The 16,187-nt window shown below is 55.7% G+C and overlaps 1 protein-coding gene across 2 annotated transcripts in view; it reads right to left on the bottom strand.

The window, feature by feature from the left end:
• DOK4 (docking protein 4) overlaps nt 1-13,095 on the bottom strand; it is a 45,161-nt gene extending 32,066 nt beyond the window's left edge. For both annotated transcript variants that reach the window (XM_038368191.2, XM_038368190.2), the window contains exon 1: nt 12,859-13,095. The gene's annotated coding sequence lies outside the window, so the exon portion shown is untranslated. The remainder of the gene's footprint in view (nt 1-12,858) is intronic.
• Between the last annotated feature and the right edge of the window lie 3,092 nt (nt 13,096-16,187).

A 16,187-nucleotide genomic window follows, 5' to 3' on the forward strand; every position in this document is an offset into this window, starting at 1 on the left:
ACGACACTTTAGGACAGGAAGTGCAGAATGACACCGCATTGAAGGTGCTGGGGGTGGGGTGGGGGGTGACTTACGCAAGCACAAGAGAATTACACTGTTTGGAATAGGACCAGGATGCTGGAGCTAATGCCCCATCTTTTGGGAAAAGCGTTGCAGGGTCTTTCATGGCCATAAGGGGTCAGCGCTAGGAACTCCCATTCAAAAGAATTGCTGACACTACAATGGAGTGTCCAACATACGGTTTGCTGCCCTGAGACGGAGTTATGGGCGCAAGCACGGAGAGGCTGGCACCATGACCAACCCCAGGAGAAAGCAGACAGTACCAGAATCCCATGGCCAGAGACGGGAGGAAGATGCCAGCACATGGACAGATGGCACAGCACAATTCCTGGATCTCCCCCCGAGAGGTGCTCGCTTCTATCCATTGCTGCCATGCCAGTGCCAGGGTGGCTACGGGCCACTGCTATGTTACCAGCCCTCAGGGATCTCGTGCACACACAGGGCCAAATTGCAATCAGCTGACACGCCAGCAGTCCTGTCAGAGCCAAAGGGGCTGCTTGCGTTTGTAAAATGATCATAATGTGCCCCTGCGGGGCGGGGGGGTCCCCCTTCTGTTTTCAGGGAGGAACGCCAGTCATTGAGGTTTGCTGCTCAGAGCTCCCCATGCGTCACAGACAAACCCTGCTTCTTTCCACTGGGGAGCCCTGCACCAAGGCAGCACTACACATATCTACTACCAGGATGGCGTAATGGCACAGAGCAGGATCATGTTACTGACCTCGGAGTGCATACCCGGTGCCAACATTGTATTGCTAGCTCCAGGGCGGCTGGGTTATTAGTGCCAAGGCTGAGTTACCAGCAGCTGGGTGGATTTCCTGGCGCCAGAGCTGCTTTAGTGAATCAGAATCGGGCTCCCCGTGCAAGGGTGCAGATCCTGGTTCCAGGAGTGGGAGAACAGCACAAGGGAGGAGCTCTTGGCATCAGGCATGAATCATCAGAGCTTTTAACACCACGGCAGGGTTCCGGGCGCCAGGTAGACTGGCAGGGCGAGGGCGGGACAGGGACACCAACTGTGTCTGTGCCATGAGTTTCTCTCTGCCAGAGCTGACAGCAGTGCAGCATTAATTAATCTCTCTGAGGCCTCAAGTTCCTAATGAGGAACAGATGGGGCGGCCTGTTTGGCACATTCAAGCAATGAGAGTGGAAAGGCAAAGAGCTCAAGTGTGGTTCTGCAGATTTCCACCTGGAACATCTGTCCACCCATCCATCTCTGCAAATCTTCTTCCTGTCCAACCATCCACCTCTCGGTTGTCCCTCAAGACCTCTAGCCTGTCTCACTGGCCCCTTAACACCACTGAATTGCAACCCTCCCTGCTCTGACATTTCCCTCTCCCTTTTCTTTCATCGCCTCCCCCTTTTTTTGCCTTTTCTTTCTCTTCTGAAGCCTGACACTAATATACTACCTCTGAGGGAGAGTTAAGTCAGGGACTGAATTGGAAACAAATGTCATGGTACTCTCCCAAGCTACAAACCAAGTTCCACACCCTGAACGCTCAAACTAGACTCCACTCACAGCAGGCTCCATAATTTGTGAGACTGTTTCCTTTACTGCATGCCTTGATCAGGAGTAAAACAGCTAATGTTGAGAGTTAACCAGCCATTGTTAGGTTTCAGAGTCAACATTTCATCATATCATAGAATATCAGGGTTGGAAGGGACCTCAGGAGGTAATCTAGTCCAACCCCCTGCTCATCATCTCATTCAGATGAATGGGAAAGTTCAGGCTGCCCAAGGCAGATATCGCTACAGCACTCACACTCTGGTCCCACTTTGAAAGCTCTTTGCAATCACGAGGGATTTGAGACTTTTTAAAAAGGGAAACTTAGATCCGGGAGAACAAATCCCAGCTCATCAAGCCACTGCCACCCAGCTCGCTTGATCAGTAACACCTGGCATTTGAGACGCCCTCTAAGAAAACATAGTAGAAATGTTTCACAGATAAACCTTCAGTGTTACATCATTATTTTGTGCAATGATCGTAGGGATGGGCAAACTGGCTGGGGTAGAATAAGGACGAGCACAAAATTACTCATCCCAAACCCTCTTAACTTGCATTTTAAATCATTTTTTCTGCTGTTGCACTACCTGATTTTGGCTAGGGCCAGCAGTGAAACGGCTGTTATCCCATAAGAATGGTTTTTCTCTCTCTGTTTTCCAACCCAGCCGCAAGCAGGCAGCATCAGATACTCAGCAGGGTGCTCAGAGGGCTGTGTACACTGGAAATGGCGATGCCTGTTTTCTGCCTCCTGCCCTTTTACATTTCTAAGAAATTCATCTACTTGCAGAGGCAGCAGCCATATTGCTCTCAGAGCTGCTACTGCAGCCTGTTCCAGAGGGGAGGCACACACCCCGCTCTTTCTGACGGAGACTTTACTTTTGTTCTTTCTTTGCACTGTTGTTCCTTAATCAAACAAAGGAAACCATTTAAGACAGGAAATGTGCAGCTGCCCATTCCCACACCGGTGCGCTGGATCTAAAGCTCTCAGGCTTCAGGGACGTGTAGATCCAGATCTAAACTCTGTGGTTCAGAATCATCTCAACAGGAAATCTGCAGTGTTAAGAGCCTCTGAGAACTCTGGGAAGCCCCTGACCACCTGGACACTTATCTGACCAGAACCTATACAGCTTTTGGCAAAAGGAGCAGGCTGGGATGGGGAAGGGGTGAATCCTTCTTTAGCCCAATCCTGGATTGTTGTTGCAAGAGGCCCTGTTATCTTGTGAAACAGTCTCTGTTTTACCCCAGTGCAATCCTGTCTGCAAAACACATTTCTCTTGCATTTAAGACATAAAAGGCGTGGGTGGCTTTTGTTTGTTTTTTAAAGGGGCACTGTCAAAGGAGGGGAGGGAGAGAAACGTACCACCAATTTCCCCTTTTTTCCTTAACCTGTTGTAATTCCCTAGCTGCCTTATATCCCCAAGACAAAGGCTTCCACGACTATTTCCTGGAACAGGCAAACAGAATCAAACCACTGAACGCAGCTCAGCATTTATGACCAACCCTACAGCAACAAACGAGGGTGTGCAGCAGCCCATACCTCTGAGCATCCCTACAAACCAGTGTGTGGCACTCTGTCCTTATGTGCAACCCTACAATAACAAACCAGTACACGGAGCCTACGACCAACCTGACCGTCACAAACCTCTGATGCAGCTCAAGGTAGAAGAGCACCCCTACAATAGCAACCTAATGCATGCACTTCCCGGTTCATGACTAACCCTACAATGATAAACCCATGGGGCTCGGGGGGGTGGGGGGGGAGGACTACAAAGACAAGGAAACAGGGCTTGTTTTCCTGCCTCTGAGGGGCGTTCTGCTGTTATGAAACATGCCGTCCCCTACATGTTTTAGAGAGTTGTAAGCAATTATCTTCCAAGTCAGCATCTGTGAATCTGTGGCCACAGCCCTACACAGCGCTCCAACAGCGTAAGGTCACGTGTGGTTTTCCCCGCGTGCTCTGAATAAAGTACTCGCAGCGCTGGGTGGGTTTGCTGAGGGCACCCAGCGCTGGTAAACAGGCACCAGATCCAACAGCCCTAGAGACAAGAGGCCTCCATGCACGAGAAAGGTGCAGGGCAGTGCCAGCTTCCCCGGGGGCATTCACTCTGCCCACTGCTGCTGCTGAGAGCAAAGACACCAGCCGTGATCGCGGAGCGCCGGGGTGTTGATGTTCATTCCTGAGAGGCCGACCCTGACAGGTGCCAGGCTCCCCGCACATTCCACAAAGCCAAAAGGGAACAATGACACTCAGGCACTAAACTCATTTCCTATGGGCCCCCCCAAGCAGCCAGGAGACAGTAACGATATCCCAGTCCTGAAGAAGAGCTCTGTGTAAGCTCAAAAGCTTGTCTCGCTCACCTACAGAAGTTGGTCCAATAAAAGATATCACCTCCCCCACCTTGTCTGTCTCAAGGATTGCATACTGTGCCCATCACCGTGGTATCTGTGCTATCAAGTCCTGCGGCCAGTCTACCTAAGGCCGTGGCGTTCGGACACTCCTAAGAAGGCAGTGAGCATCTCGCTTTCTTCCTAAAGGCAACCGCCATCTACCGCACACACCACCCTGCCTGCGCCAGCCCAGCTGGAGCCTCTCCCAGCAAGTCACGGAGTCTGCACGTTAAATAATTCACGCAATTCAAAGTGATCATAAAAACCAACAGAATTAGTCAGAAGCCAAACACCGCCGGCCCAACTTTGCGTGGCGGAGGCGCTTGGCTTGTGTCTCTGTTCCAGGGTCCACGGCAAGAGAATTCCAAAGCCGATCTCAACCAAAGGGGGAGAAACCTAGGCCCTATCTGGGAAGAGAGCGCGTGACCTGCCAGTGGTGCAGTGGGTTCTAAATGCGGTTTGTATCTGCAAACCACGTGGCTCATACTCAGTTCTGTGCCACAGCAGGTAACAACCTGTCTTCACTGCTGGCGGCTGGCATATGATTCCGGTTCATTGGTTCAGGACAATATCTACGCTGCAAAATGACACTAGGGATAACAATATCAAGCTTTTGTATAGCTCAGTATCATTATCCCCATTTTACAGAAGGGGAAACTGAGGCACAGAGCTATAGTGTGACTTGCCCACGGTCACCCAGCAGGCCAGTTGCAGAGACAAGACTAGAACCCAGATCCCCCAAGCCCAGATCCCGCGCTCTATCCGCTCGGGCAGCCTGCCTCTCACATAGAGAGCTCTGGAAGCCCAACACTAATGGCATGACAATAATTGTGCCTGAATATCTGAGCAGGCCATTCCTCCCTCTTCTCAGACCTCCCTGTGGCAGAACGTCCCACAGTCCATTGCCCCATGTTGCTGGTGCCATGTGTGTACATCTTCCAGGTGTTCTCCCCATTGCTAGGACACCATGGGGTAGCTGCCCCAATTTGCCCAGGATGCACGGCTACAAAGAGGAAGCATGGTAGCGGAGGATACACGCTCTAGACAGATACACAGTTGTGTTGTAAAACACAGCTGCTGTGTGCCGTGGTGGATTAGCCACTGGGCCAACGGGGCCCGTGCCCAGGGGGCCCAGAAAAATGCATTCCTACGGGGGAGCGGAGGCTTGCCCCGGGGTGGGGGGGGCAGGTGGAGCTGGGGAAGCCCGCTGGAACACAGAAGGTGGGAAGCTGGGGCAGAGGGGAAGAGAATGAAGGCAGAAGGGGTGGGGAGGGGCCCACACTTGCTCTGGCCAAGGGCCCACAAAACCCTAATCCGCCCCTGGCTATGTGGACCCAACTCACCCAAGTTGGTAGGTACCAGATCAGAGGCGAGAATCCTAAACTGGTTTTGATTGTAGTGGAGTGAGGACTTTAAAACTGTGGGTTGCTCTTGCAGCAAGGGGGCTGGAAGGAGCATTAGGAGATTTGAGCAGCAGCGTTAATAGGGTGAAATTAACAGGGAGAAAAGGCTTAATGTCCAGGAAAGCGATCTACTCGGCCTTCACCCTATAACAATTATCATGTCGGGGAGCCTAGTAACAGCCCACAAGGCCTCCTTTATAACACAGCAGTGCCTGGACAACTTGTGAGCCAACAGCAGCATCTTGACTGTGCAGCCCCATATAACCAAATCATGCGGCAGCCCTGGGCTGTACTTCTACACCCATCTGGTTTAGCTACATCGGGCATTTCCGGGTTGCAACCAGCTCTCCCAGCATGCCTGGCTTTTTAACAGGACCCCGGACTCTGAAAGGGAAGGGGTGGGAACCCCATTGCTCAGCACCTTTGAACTGAATCTGGCCAGAGCGCTGGTAGCTGTGCAATAGAGAATGATCTATAGCAGGGGAAGGAGTCGATGGGACAAATTAGGAGGCCCAGAACAGATATGGCTTGGCCAGGTCTATTGCTTCCTGAACATGCACTGGGCCCAGCTGCACGTGGACAGGGCAGACCGAAAGCTCCCTGGACATGGTGCTACCGTACCAAGCACTGTGCATCCGTGTTCACTCTCACTGACAAATGGCAGAGCACTGAAGAGGCTGGTCCACGCTTTCAGGTCCTCAGAATCCTGCCACCTACCCCAGGCAGGTGCTTATCTGCATTAGGAGGCGAGGGGATACTCTAGAGGAAGGGGCGGCAGGGGGTGTCTCAGTACAAATCTCTCTCACTCCACCCAGCGAGGAGCAGGAGACAAAGCCCAGAGGGGAGCCCGCTAGCTGGATTTCCTTCCGGGGCTCTGGATCAGGATTCAAACAGCCTTAGTCTTGTCTATTTCTCTGCTAGAAGTTGGCCTTGACATCTCTGCCCAGCAAGGCCCCTGCATTTTGGCCCTGACACTGCACACGACCTGACCTCTCTTTCCCTAGGGGCACATGTCATCATCCAGCAGCAGGCAAAGGAGAGGGATAAACAACAAACAACATGGCCAGCAGCCTCTCCTCTGGAAGCCCCCCCCCAGCAATGAGCACAGCTGAGACACCGAAAAGCTGCCCCTCCCAGCGCTGGACAGGAAGACATGGAATAGCTTCCCACCGCAACACCAGGTCATCATGAGAACAGCAGGGGAGCTGGGAAGGCAGAGTGAGGCCACCTGTCCGGATTCATTCTCCCCCAAGCCCCAGCATCCCCGGCAGCCGCTGCTCTGAAGGGAGGGGAGCCGGAAAAGCTGACCCGCAATCTCAGCTCAGGATACAAGGAGCCAGAGCTGGGGCTGAGCAAGGGGGCCGACTCCACCGGGTCAGGGCTGCGCTGAGATAGGGAGCTATCTAACCCACTGCCTCAGCACCTGGAGCAGCCGGGGACCGGTCTGAGCTCAGGGCAGCCAGAAGAGACGCAGGTGTGGAGGGGCTGTGCAGACAGCGGCATGGGGCGGAAGGAGGAAGAGAACATGAGGACGTTGTATCTGAGGGAAAGGGGGGACGATCGGCTGGGAAATGGAGAGTACAGCCCCCCTAAGCTCTAGAGGTCAGGCTAGCATGGCTGGCGAACGCCTCTCTTCACAACCTGTGGTCTGGGAGGCCTCAGAGAAACCGAGCTTCTGAATTTCATCCACTCCCTATCTGTGCAAAGGATTAAACCACCCGACAGGTGCTCAGCATGCGAGATCCACCTGTACGAGAGCAGAGGGCACTGTGTGGGGCCCCGGGCTGAACTGAGGGGCATCTGCAGGGGTAAGGGAGGGAAGCCCAGGGCTGGGATAGCAGGGGGGCTGCAGGGCAGGATTGAGGGGCACTGGCAGAGCTGTGTAAGGGAATTTTGCACAGCACCTGTTGGGTCCCCTATAGCGGCGTGCAGGCAAATCCATCAGCCCCTTGATTTCACAGCTCCCGGTTAGGGCCTGCTCCTGCTCACGTGCAGCCGGGAGGGTTTGGCCCCTGACTTACACAAGCGCAGAACTGGAGTCACAACAGCAGAAGAAGCACGCGAGCGACAACTCAAAGGGAAAACCCGTGCAGCGGCACCTCTCCAAATGGAGACCAGTGGCTTCCAAAAAGCAAGACCTTAACGCCCACGGCACACATGCAGCCAGTCCGAGCTCGTGAGACCAACACCTGCCAGTGCGGGCTTTAGATTGTAAACATCTTCTGGCAGGGCCCTGGTCCTGTCTTCTACACCTGGGTGACTTGTAACCAGTTACTGACGTTGAGAACACCCAGAACGGGAGGATACAGCAGTCCCCAGGCGCTGTCCCCCGGCCCGACACACAAGTGATTTCCCCTTGTTGCACAAGCCACCATCACAGTGCTGCTGATGCAGGGGGTATAGGGAAGGGGGTATTTTCCCCCTACAGCTTGTTCATGGAGTAAGAGGGAACTGGGGGGAATCTGACGAAACGATTAGGCGGGGTGTCGCCAAACCAGGAGAAGAGCCTGTCCAGCTGGAACATGGGAAACAGGAGCCTCCCACCCGAAGCTGGCTCATTTGCTGGTCGTTGGATTTGGCGTGCGGGTGCTGGTGGCCTTTGAAGTACAGGAGGTCAGCCTGGGAAGATCTGATTGTCCGGTCTGGCCTTAAACTCTATGACTCCAGAGTCAACTTCTCCGGTTGTGTAGCTCACACTTCACCGATGTGCAGCAGGTTTTGTTACAGGCAACGAGTGCAGAATTTCGACAGTGCCCATATACCTCAGCTTGGTTGGACTCCTTGCATGGACAGCTCAACACATTGAGCTAACAGTCCCCGGGGCCTCTCTGTACCAAAGGTGGGCACTGTGTGGAACACCTCCAAGAACCAGAACCCCTTTGGCGACCAAAGCTTCAGGACTGTGAGGAGGACAACACGGGTCCTGTTGCCTCCAGAGTCTCCATTCAGCAGGCCTCTGGGGCTTAGCCTCTCCTACGCTTCCACTCAAGCCTAGGGTTTGAGAAGAGGAGGGGGAATTATCTAGTGTGATGCCCGGGGCGTGACTAGGGCTCAGAGGATGGAATTATGAACCCTCACTGAACATGGTTGGATTCAATGGGGATCAAACTAACTGGGTTCTACGGAAATCACTCGGCGACGAGCTCTCGAATTTCCAGAACATTCCGCTCTGCTCTGGAATTCCAGAGGTGGTCTGGAGAGAGGGCGTGGTCAGGCCAGGGGATCGAAAACTTCTCTTCCTCCATGAGGGAAGGGCAAATGCAGCCGGGCCATCAGGACGAATCCTGGATCGCGGGCTGCAACGAGCACGGGCAGCAGTCTGCCATGGGAGGGATGGTGGCCCTGGTACAGAGGATTTTTAAAGCTAGACACCACAAAGCACTAAGGACTCTCCCATAGAGAACAATCCTGTACTGGAGAACTGGACCGGACAATAATGGGCCTCTCCTGTCTCTAACATCCATGTTTCACAGGGTTAGTCTCTTACAGGCCTCCAGTCCGGGTCAGACTACACTGTGGCAGAATCTCAAGAGCTCTCTCTAAAGCCTCCATGGTAGCAGCTGCAGCCGTCTGGTGGGTCGCCTTGGAAGAGACACAAGGGGCTGTTGTTGGAAGCAGCAAGCACTCCCTTCACCCTCCTAACCCTGGAGAGGTATCAGACGGCAGATAGTGGGACCTTTCCCCATCACCTGCCTTCCAGCCACTAACTGATGGAGCTTAGGAAGGAGCCTACGGGTCATGTCCACTGCAGGGTTCTGACACCTTCAGAGACAGGCTCCCAGCCTACACCGAACACTGGCCCATGCAGTAGGGCTCGGTTCCTCACCAGCCCGGCTCCCTTTGACCCCAGAGAATCCTGTACCCGGGCTCTTCCTGGGTGGATTGTTTTCTAAACAAACACTATTGCCAAGGAATCTAGCAGGTTAACAAATAACCTTGGGAGATAAGAGAGCCCGCAGCAGGGTGATCTTATCTTATCAGAGGCCTTTGGAAATGGCTAGGCAGGGCTCCCGCTGTCTGCTGTGGGCCCCCTACCCCCAGCACATTGATCTTATCAGGGTTTCTCTGGCCCTAGGAAAGTAAAAGCCACACATCCAGCTGTCTGCTCCACCGGGTTCTGTCCTATCACCAGCCAGGGACCTTCAGCAGGGTTTGTGAAAACTATGTGCTGCCCACACCCTTATTGTCTCCACTGCAGAGTCACATCCTAAAGCAATGTGATCTTATCAGGGTGTGATGGGGGGGGACGGTACAAGAGGAGTTACAGGTTCGTTAAGGGCATGCCCTGGGAGGGGGGGGAGGGGGGAGACAGACTCAGTCTGTGACCCTGCAGCTCTCTGTGATGTGGGACCCCGTCTCTCAAGCAAGCCAGATGGAACAACCCCAGGTGGGACCCAGCTCACACGTCCGCAGCCATGAGAAAAGTTGCAATGCAGACTCCCAGAGGTCCTGGGAAATGCGCCTTCATTCCCTGGCTGTGTCACTGCCTCAAGGAAAAGCACAGATCAAATTCTGCCCGATTCCTTCCTGCCCACTCGCAGGCTCTGCCTCACTTTGCGACCTGGGGCAAATCACTAACTTTTCTGTGCCTCGGTTTCTCTGTTTGCACAATAGGGATAATACTACCCAGAGGTGTTGCGCGTCTGAATTCGCTCCCGAGTCCGAAGTGCTTTGAAAGCCTAGGATGGATGGTGCTATGGAGAGACAAAGCATCAACTGCCACTCTCCTCACTTGGTCCCTCTCTGGGCTGGCTGGTTTTTGCTGAGATCGGGGGAGGTGAAGAGATTCAGGCTCCTGGCCTGGCTCCACTGAGGATAGCACAAGAGCAGGCACCCAATCAACTCAGCACCCGAAAAGATCCTCTCTGACCCACAGCAAAACAGGAGGGAATCGGACGGTGGGCTAAGTGAATTAGGAACCAATCAGTGATGGGATCACCAAGGGGTCACAGAGGAATCCCCTCATCTGGAGCACCCTTCTGGAGGAACTTTGCCCACCGCTCTGGAGTTGGGGTGGAAGGACTGCTCCAACCCAGGAAACCTTTAGTGAGGCATGAAATACAGAGCTCCCCAGAGAGAGGGGTTTCTTTCCTGAGGCTACTTTAGAAAGAGGAGACAGGCCAACCCCCTGGTGTGAGCCGACAGACCCCTAAGGAGGAGAGAACTTCCTCAGGCCCAGGGGGCCACTAGAAGGAGAGTTCAGGACTCTTCCTCCAGCTCTAGGCTCCTTTAAAAAGAAACAGCCATATGGCCTCTACACCCAGCTGTTGGGATGGAAAAGGGCATCCTGATGCGGGCCCCCTGTAGCAGGGGCAGGGGCGGTGGGTACCCCAGGGGGTGCCCTGATGCGGGCCCCCTGTAGCAGGGGCAGGGGCGGTGGGTACCCCAGGGGGTGCCCTGATGCGGGCCCCCTGTAGCAGGGGCAGGGGCGGTGGGTACCCCAGGGGGTGCCCTGATGCGGGCCCCCTGTAGCAGGGGCAGGGGCGGTGGGTACCCCAGGGGGTGCCCTGATGCGGGCCCCCTGTAGCAGGGGCAGGGGCGGTGGGTACCCCAGGGGGTGCCCTGATGCGGGTCCCCTGTAGCAGGGGCAGGGGCGGTGGGTACCCCAGGGGGTGCCCTGATGCGGGTCCCCTGTAGCAGGGGCAGGGGCGGTAGGTACCCCAAGGGGTGCCCTGATTCGGGTCCCCTGTAGCAGGGGCAGGGGCGGTGGGTACCCCAGGGGGTGCGCTGATGCGGGTCCCCTATAGCAGGGGCAGGGTCGGTGGGTACCCCCGGGGGTGCCCTGATGCGGGTCCCCTGTAGCAGGGGCAGGGGCGGTGGGTACCCCCGGGGGTGCCCTGATGCGGGTCCCCTGTAGCAGGGGCAGGGCGGTGGGTACCCCAGGGGGTGCCCTGATGGGGCCCCCTGTAGCAGGGGCAGGGGCGGTGGGTACCCCCGGGGGTGCCCTGATGCAGGTCCCCTGTAGCAGGGGCGGTGGGTACCCCCGGGGGTGCCCTGATGCAGGCCCCCTGTAGCAGGGGCAGGGGCGGTGGGTACCCCAGGGGGTGCCCTGATGCGGGTCCCCTGTAGCAGGGGCAGGGGCGGTGGGTACCCCAGGGGGTGCCCTGATGCGGGTCCCCTGTAGCAGGGGCAGGGGCGGTGGGTACCCCAGGGGGTGCCCTGATGCGGGTCCCCTGTAGCAGGGGCAGGGGCGGTGGGTACCCCAGGGGGTGCCCTGATGCGGGTCCCCTGTAGCAGGGGCAGGGGCGGTGGGTACCCCAGGGGGTGCCCTGATTCGGGTCCCCTGTAACAGGGGCAGGGGCGGTGGGTACCCCAGGGGGTGCCCTGATGCGGGTCCCCTATAGCAGGGGCAGGGTCGGTGGGTACCCCCGGGGGTGCCCTGATGCGGGTCCCCTGTAGCAGGGGCAGGGGCGGTGGGTACCCCAGGGGGTGCGCTGATGGGGTCCCCTGTAGCAGGGGCAGGGGCGGTGGGTACCCCCGGGGGTGCCCTGATGCGGGCCCCCTGTAGCAGGAGCAGGGGCGGTGGGTACCCCAGGGGGTGCGCTGATGGGGTCCCCTGTAGCAGGGGCAGGGGCGGTGGGTACCCCCGGGGGTGCCCTGATGCGGGTCCCCTGTAGCAGGGGCAGGGGCGGTGGGTACCCCCGGGGGTGCCCTGATGCAGGTCCCCTGTAGCAGGGGCGGTGGGTACCCCCGGGGGTGCCCTGATGCAGGCCCCCTGTAGCAGGGGCAGGGGCGGTGGGTACCCCAGGGGGTGCCCTGATGCGGGTCCCCTGTAGCAGGGGCAGGGGCGGTGGGTACCCCAGGGGGTGCCCTGATGCGGGTCCCCTGTAGCAGGGGCAGGGGCGGTGGGTACCCCAGGGGGTGCCCTGATGCGGGTCCCCTGTAGCAGGGGCAGGGGCGGTGGGTACCCCAGGGGGTGCCCTGATGCGGGTCCCCTGTAGCAGGGGCAGGGGCGGTGGGTACCCCAGGGGGTGCCCTGATTCGGGTCCCCTGTAACAGGGGCAGGGGCGGTGGGTACCCCAGGGGGTGCCCTGATGCGGGTCCCCTATAGCAGGGGCAGGGTCGGTGGGTACCCCCGGGGGTGCCCTGATGCGGGTCCCCTGTAGCAGGGGCAGGGGCGGTGGGTACCCCAGGGGGTGCGCTGATGGGGTCCCCTGTAGCAGGGGCAGGGGCGGTGGGTACCCCCGGGGGTGCCCTGATGCGGGCCCCCTGTAGCAGGAGCAGGGGCGGTGGGTACCCCAGGGGGTGCGCTGATGGGGTCCCCTGTAGCAGGGGCAGGGGCGGTGGGTACCCCCGGGGGTGCCCTGATGCGGGTCCCCTGTAGCAGGGGCAGGGGCGGTGGGTACCCCCGGGGGTGCCCTGATGCGGGTCCCCTGTAGCAGGGGCAGGGGCGGTGGGTACCCCCGGGGGTGCCCTGATGCGGGCCCCATCCTTGGCGCTCCCCCGGGGATTCCCGAGCGCCCCGGCTCCTGCGGGCTCGGTGCCGCGCAGCGCGGCGGCGGCTCCTACCTGCCCGGCCCCGGCGCTCCCGGCGGCCCGTCTCCCGAGCCCGCTGCGCCCCGGCTCCATGGACGCCCGTGGCCGGGCCGGGGAGCTGGGGCGGCGGCGCTATGGGCCGAGCGCAGCGCCCTGGCCCCGGCTTCCCCGCGGGCTCCGCTCGGTCCCGGGCACAGCCCAGCCCGGCCCCTCCGCCGCCGTATTCCTCCGAGGAGAGGGGCAACCCACGCTTCCCCGGCTCCAGCGGGCTCGGCAGCGCGGCCCCCCGCTCCGTGCAAAGGGTGGGCTCCAGCCTGACCCCGCCCCTTTCCGCCCCCTTCCTGCGGGAGCTGCCTCTCCTCGGGGGTATTCTAGGGTGGGGGCCCTGTGGGGCCAGGCCCTGTACAGTACAATACAGACTGAGCCAATCCCTGCCCCCACGAGCTCTAGACAGAAAGGAAGGGGTGTTATCCCGCCCCATTTTACAGAGGGGAAACTGAGGCACGGAGCGATTAAATGAGTGTGCATCAGAGCCAGGAACAGAACCCAGATTATTAACTATTCTCTCTATTCCAGGCAGCTCCTAGGGAGCCCAAGCTCTGGGCCCCATTGGTTTAGGTGCTGTACTACAGTCCCCACCCGAGGAGTTTACAGTTAATCTCCTGAGTCCCAGTCTAGTGCCTTAGCCTGGAGAGTGTCTGTTCTCTTCACCTCACTCCTTACCTTGTGAGGTGACTTCCCCACCGAGCAGGAGTAGTTCCCACTGGACCCCCAGGATTTGTGGGCACCTAAGAACTGTTTCACTGGGTGGCCTTACACAAGCCCCTTTCCCCGCTCTGTGCCTCAGTTTCCCCATCTGTAAAAGCAGTGCTGTGAGGTTTAGGCAGCTAGTGTTAAGCATTTTGAGATCCTCAGGTCAAAGAGGAAAGGTAACATTATGTATTTATAATGATTATACTGCATAGTAAGTGAGATGCAGTATCAATTCCTCTGGTTTCTCCCATCCCATAATACTAAAAAAAGGGCAGATTTCAAATAATTCCACCAGCCACTGGTTAAACTGAGCTGTGGAAGAACAGGGTGGCAGCGAGGTGATTAACCTCAATGTAGTGCATTTCAAAACCAGAGGGGAGATTTACATGAATTAGAAGAGCAGCTGCAGATACACCAACTATAAGGAGATTCATCAGCTCAAACTGCCATGCATGCTTTAGGGTGGAAAGTGCTCCCTAGCTGCATGGTCAGGTAGGTTTATACCTTCAGCATCAGGTATTGGCCCCTGTCACACAGGAGAGCTCATGAGATGAAGCTTTGGTCTGGTCCAGTAGGGCAACTGTTGTGTCTATCATTTCAGGTACTTCTAGGTCACCCATTACCTGTGCCCCATCCTAATATGTAATACATTTACCCTCACCTGCCTCTGATGTAGGACAATGCTATTATCTCTTAGCTAGTTGAGGGGAAACTGAGGCACAGACTACGTGACTTGCCCACGGTCACACAGGAAATCAGTGGCAGAGCAGGAAATTGACTGCGGGTTTGACTAGGCTAGTGTTGCAACCACTGGAACATCCTTCCTCTCACTGGGGCTTTGTCCAAATTGACTTTACCAATCGTGAGCCAGGTCCTCAGTTGGGTGCAGAGCAGCATAGCTCCATTGACACACGGCACTCTGCTGATGTAAACACGCTGAGCATGTGGCCCCTGTTTTATTACGATGTTATAATGCACATACAACAGTCATCTCCAGGCTGAAACTCAGCTTGTAGGGGGCTCTGTTTAACAACACACAGTTTCTTCTGCATACATGTTTAACACCAGCTGCATCACGGGAATTACTGGATGTACAAATACTTCAGAGATGAGACATTTGAAATTATTTTGTTGTGGGGGGGAAGGAGACAAGAAGGGGGAGGACTGATGCATTTGTGTTTCACCCTCTCACTCTGTTTTATTTAAACCATAGGCCAGACCCTCAGCCGGTGCGAATCACTCGACATCACTCCATTGACTTCAGTAGAGTTACACTGGTTTGCAGCAGCTGAGGATCTGGCCAGCGATATGTAATGCACCATTGTGGGGTGTTTCCTTAAAACAAATGTATAATTGGCCAAAGATTTTTCTTTAGTTTAGTGTGCGATTGATTTATTGTTGCTAGTGGAAAAGCTGCTGCAGGTGCAAAATAACCACTTTACATGGGAAAATAAAATGTCCATTAAGCTAATCCATAAAGTCAAATGCCCTTTAGCTTTGCCTTAAATAGCACCTCCACAGGCTGATGATTCAGTGTGAGCTTGTGCAGCACTGGATTGGGACTCAGGACAGCTGGGTTTTATTTCTGGCTGTGCCACTGACATGTTGATTGACCTCGGGCAAATCACTTGACCTGCCTGGGCCCATTTCCCCTTTATCTGACTTATAGATTCATAGATTCGTAGATACTAAGGTCAGAAGGGACCATTCTGATCATCTAGTCTGACCTCCAGCACAGCGCAGGCCACAGAATCTCACCCACCCACTCCTACGGAAAACCTAACCTATGTCTGAGCTATTGAAGTCCTTAAATCATGGTTTAAAGACTTCAAGGAGCAGAGAAGTCTCCCTCAAGTCAACCATGCCCCATGCTACAGAGGAAGGCGAAAAACCTCCAGGGCCTCTCCAATCTGCCCTGGAGGAAAAATTCCTTCCCGACCCCAAATATGGCAATCAGCTAAACCCTGAGCATATGGGCAAGATTCACCAGCCACATACTACAGAAAATTCTTTCCTGGGTAACTCAGATCCCATCCATCTAATATCCTTTCTCAGGGGATTAGTCCTATTTACCCTGAATATTTAAAGATCAATTACTTACCAAAATCCCATTATCCATCATACCATCTCCTCCATAAACTTATCAAGTAGAATCTTAAAACCAGATAGATCTTTTGCCCCCACTGCTTCCCTTGGAAGGCTATTCCAAAACTTCACTCCTCTGATGGTTAGAAACCTTCGTCTGATTTCAAGTCTAAACTTCCTGGTGGCCAGTTTATACCCATTTGTTCTTGTGTCCACATTGGTGCTGAGCTGAAATAATTCCTCTCTCTCTCCTGTATTTATCCCTCTGATATATTTATAGAGAGCAATCATATCTCCCCTCAACCTTCTTTTAGTTAGGCTAAACAAGCCAAGCTCCTTAAGTCTCCTTTCATAAGACAAGTTTTCCATTCCTCGGATCATCCTAGTAGCCCTTCTCTGTACCTTCTCCAGTTTGAATTCATCCTTTTTGAACATGGGAGACCAGAACTGCACACAGTATTCTAGGTGAGGTCTCACTAATGCCTTGTATAATGGTACTAAAACCTCCTTATCCCTACCGGAAA

The sequence above is a fragment of the Dermochelys coriacea genome, chromosome 12 (assembly GCF_009764565.3).
Source record: "Dermochelys coriacea isolate rDerCor1 chromosome 12, rDerCor1.pri.v4, whole genome shotgun sequence".
NCBI lineage: Eukaryota > Metazoa > Chordata > Testudines > Dermochelyidae > Dermochelys > Dermochelys coriacea.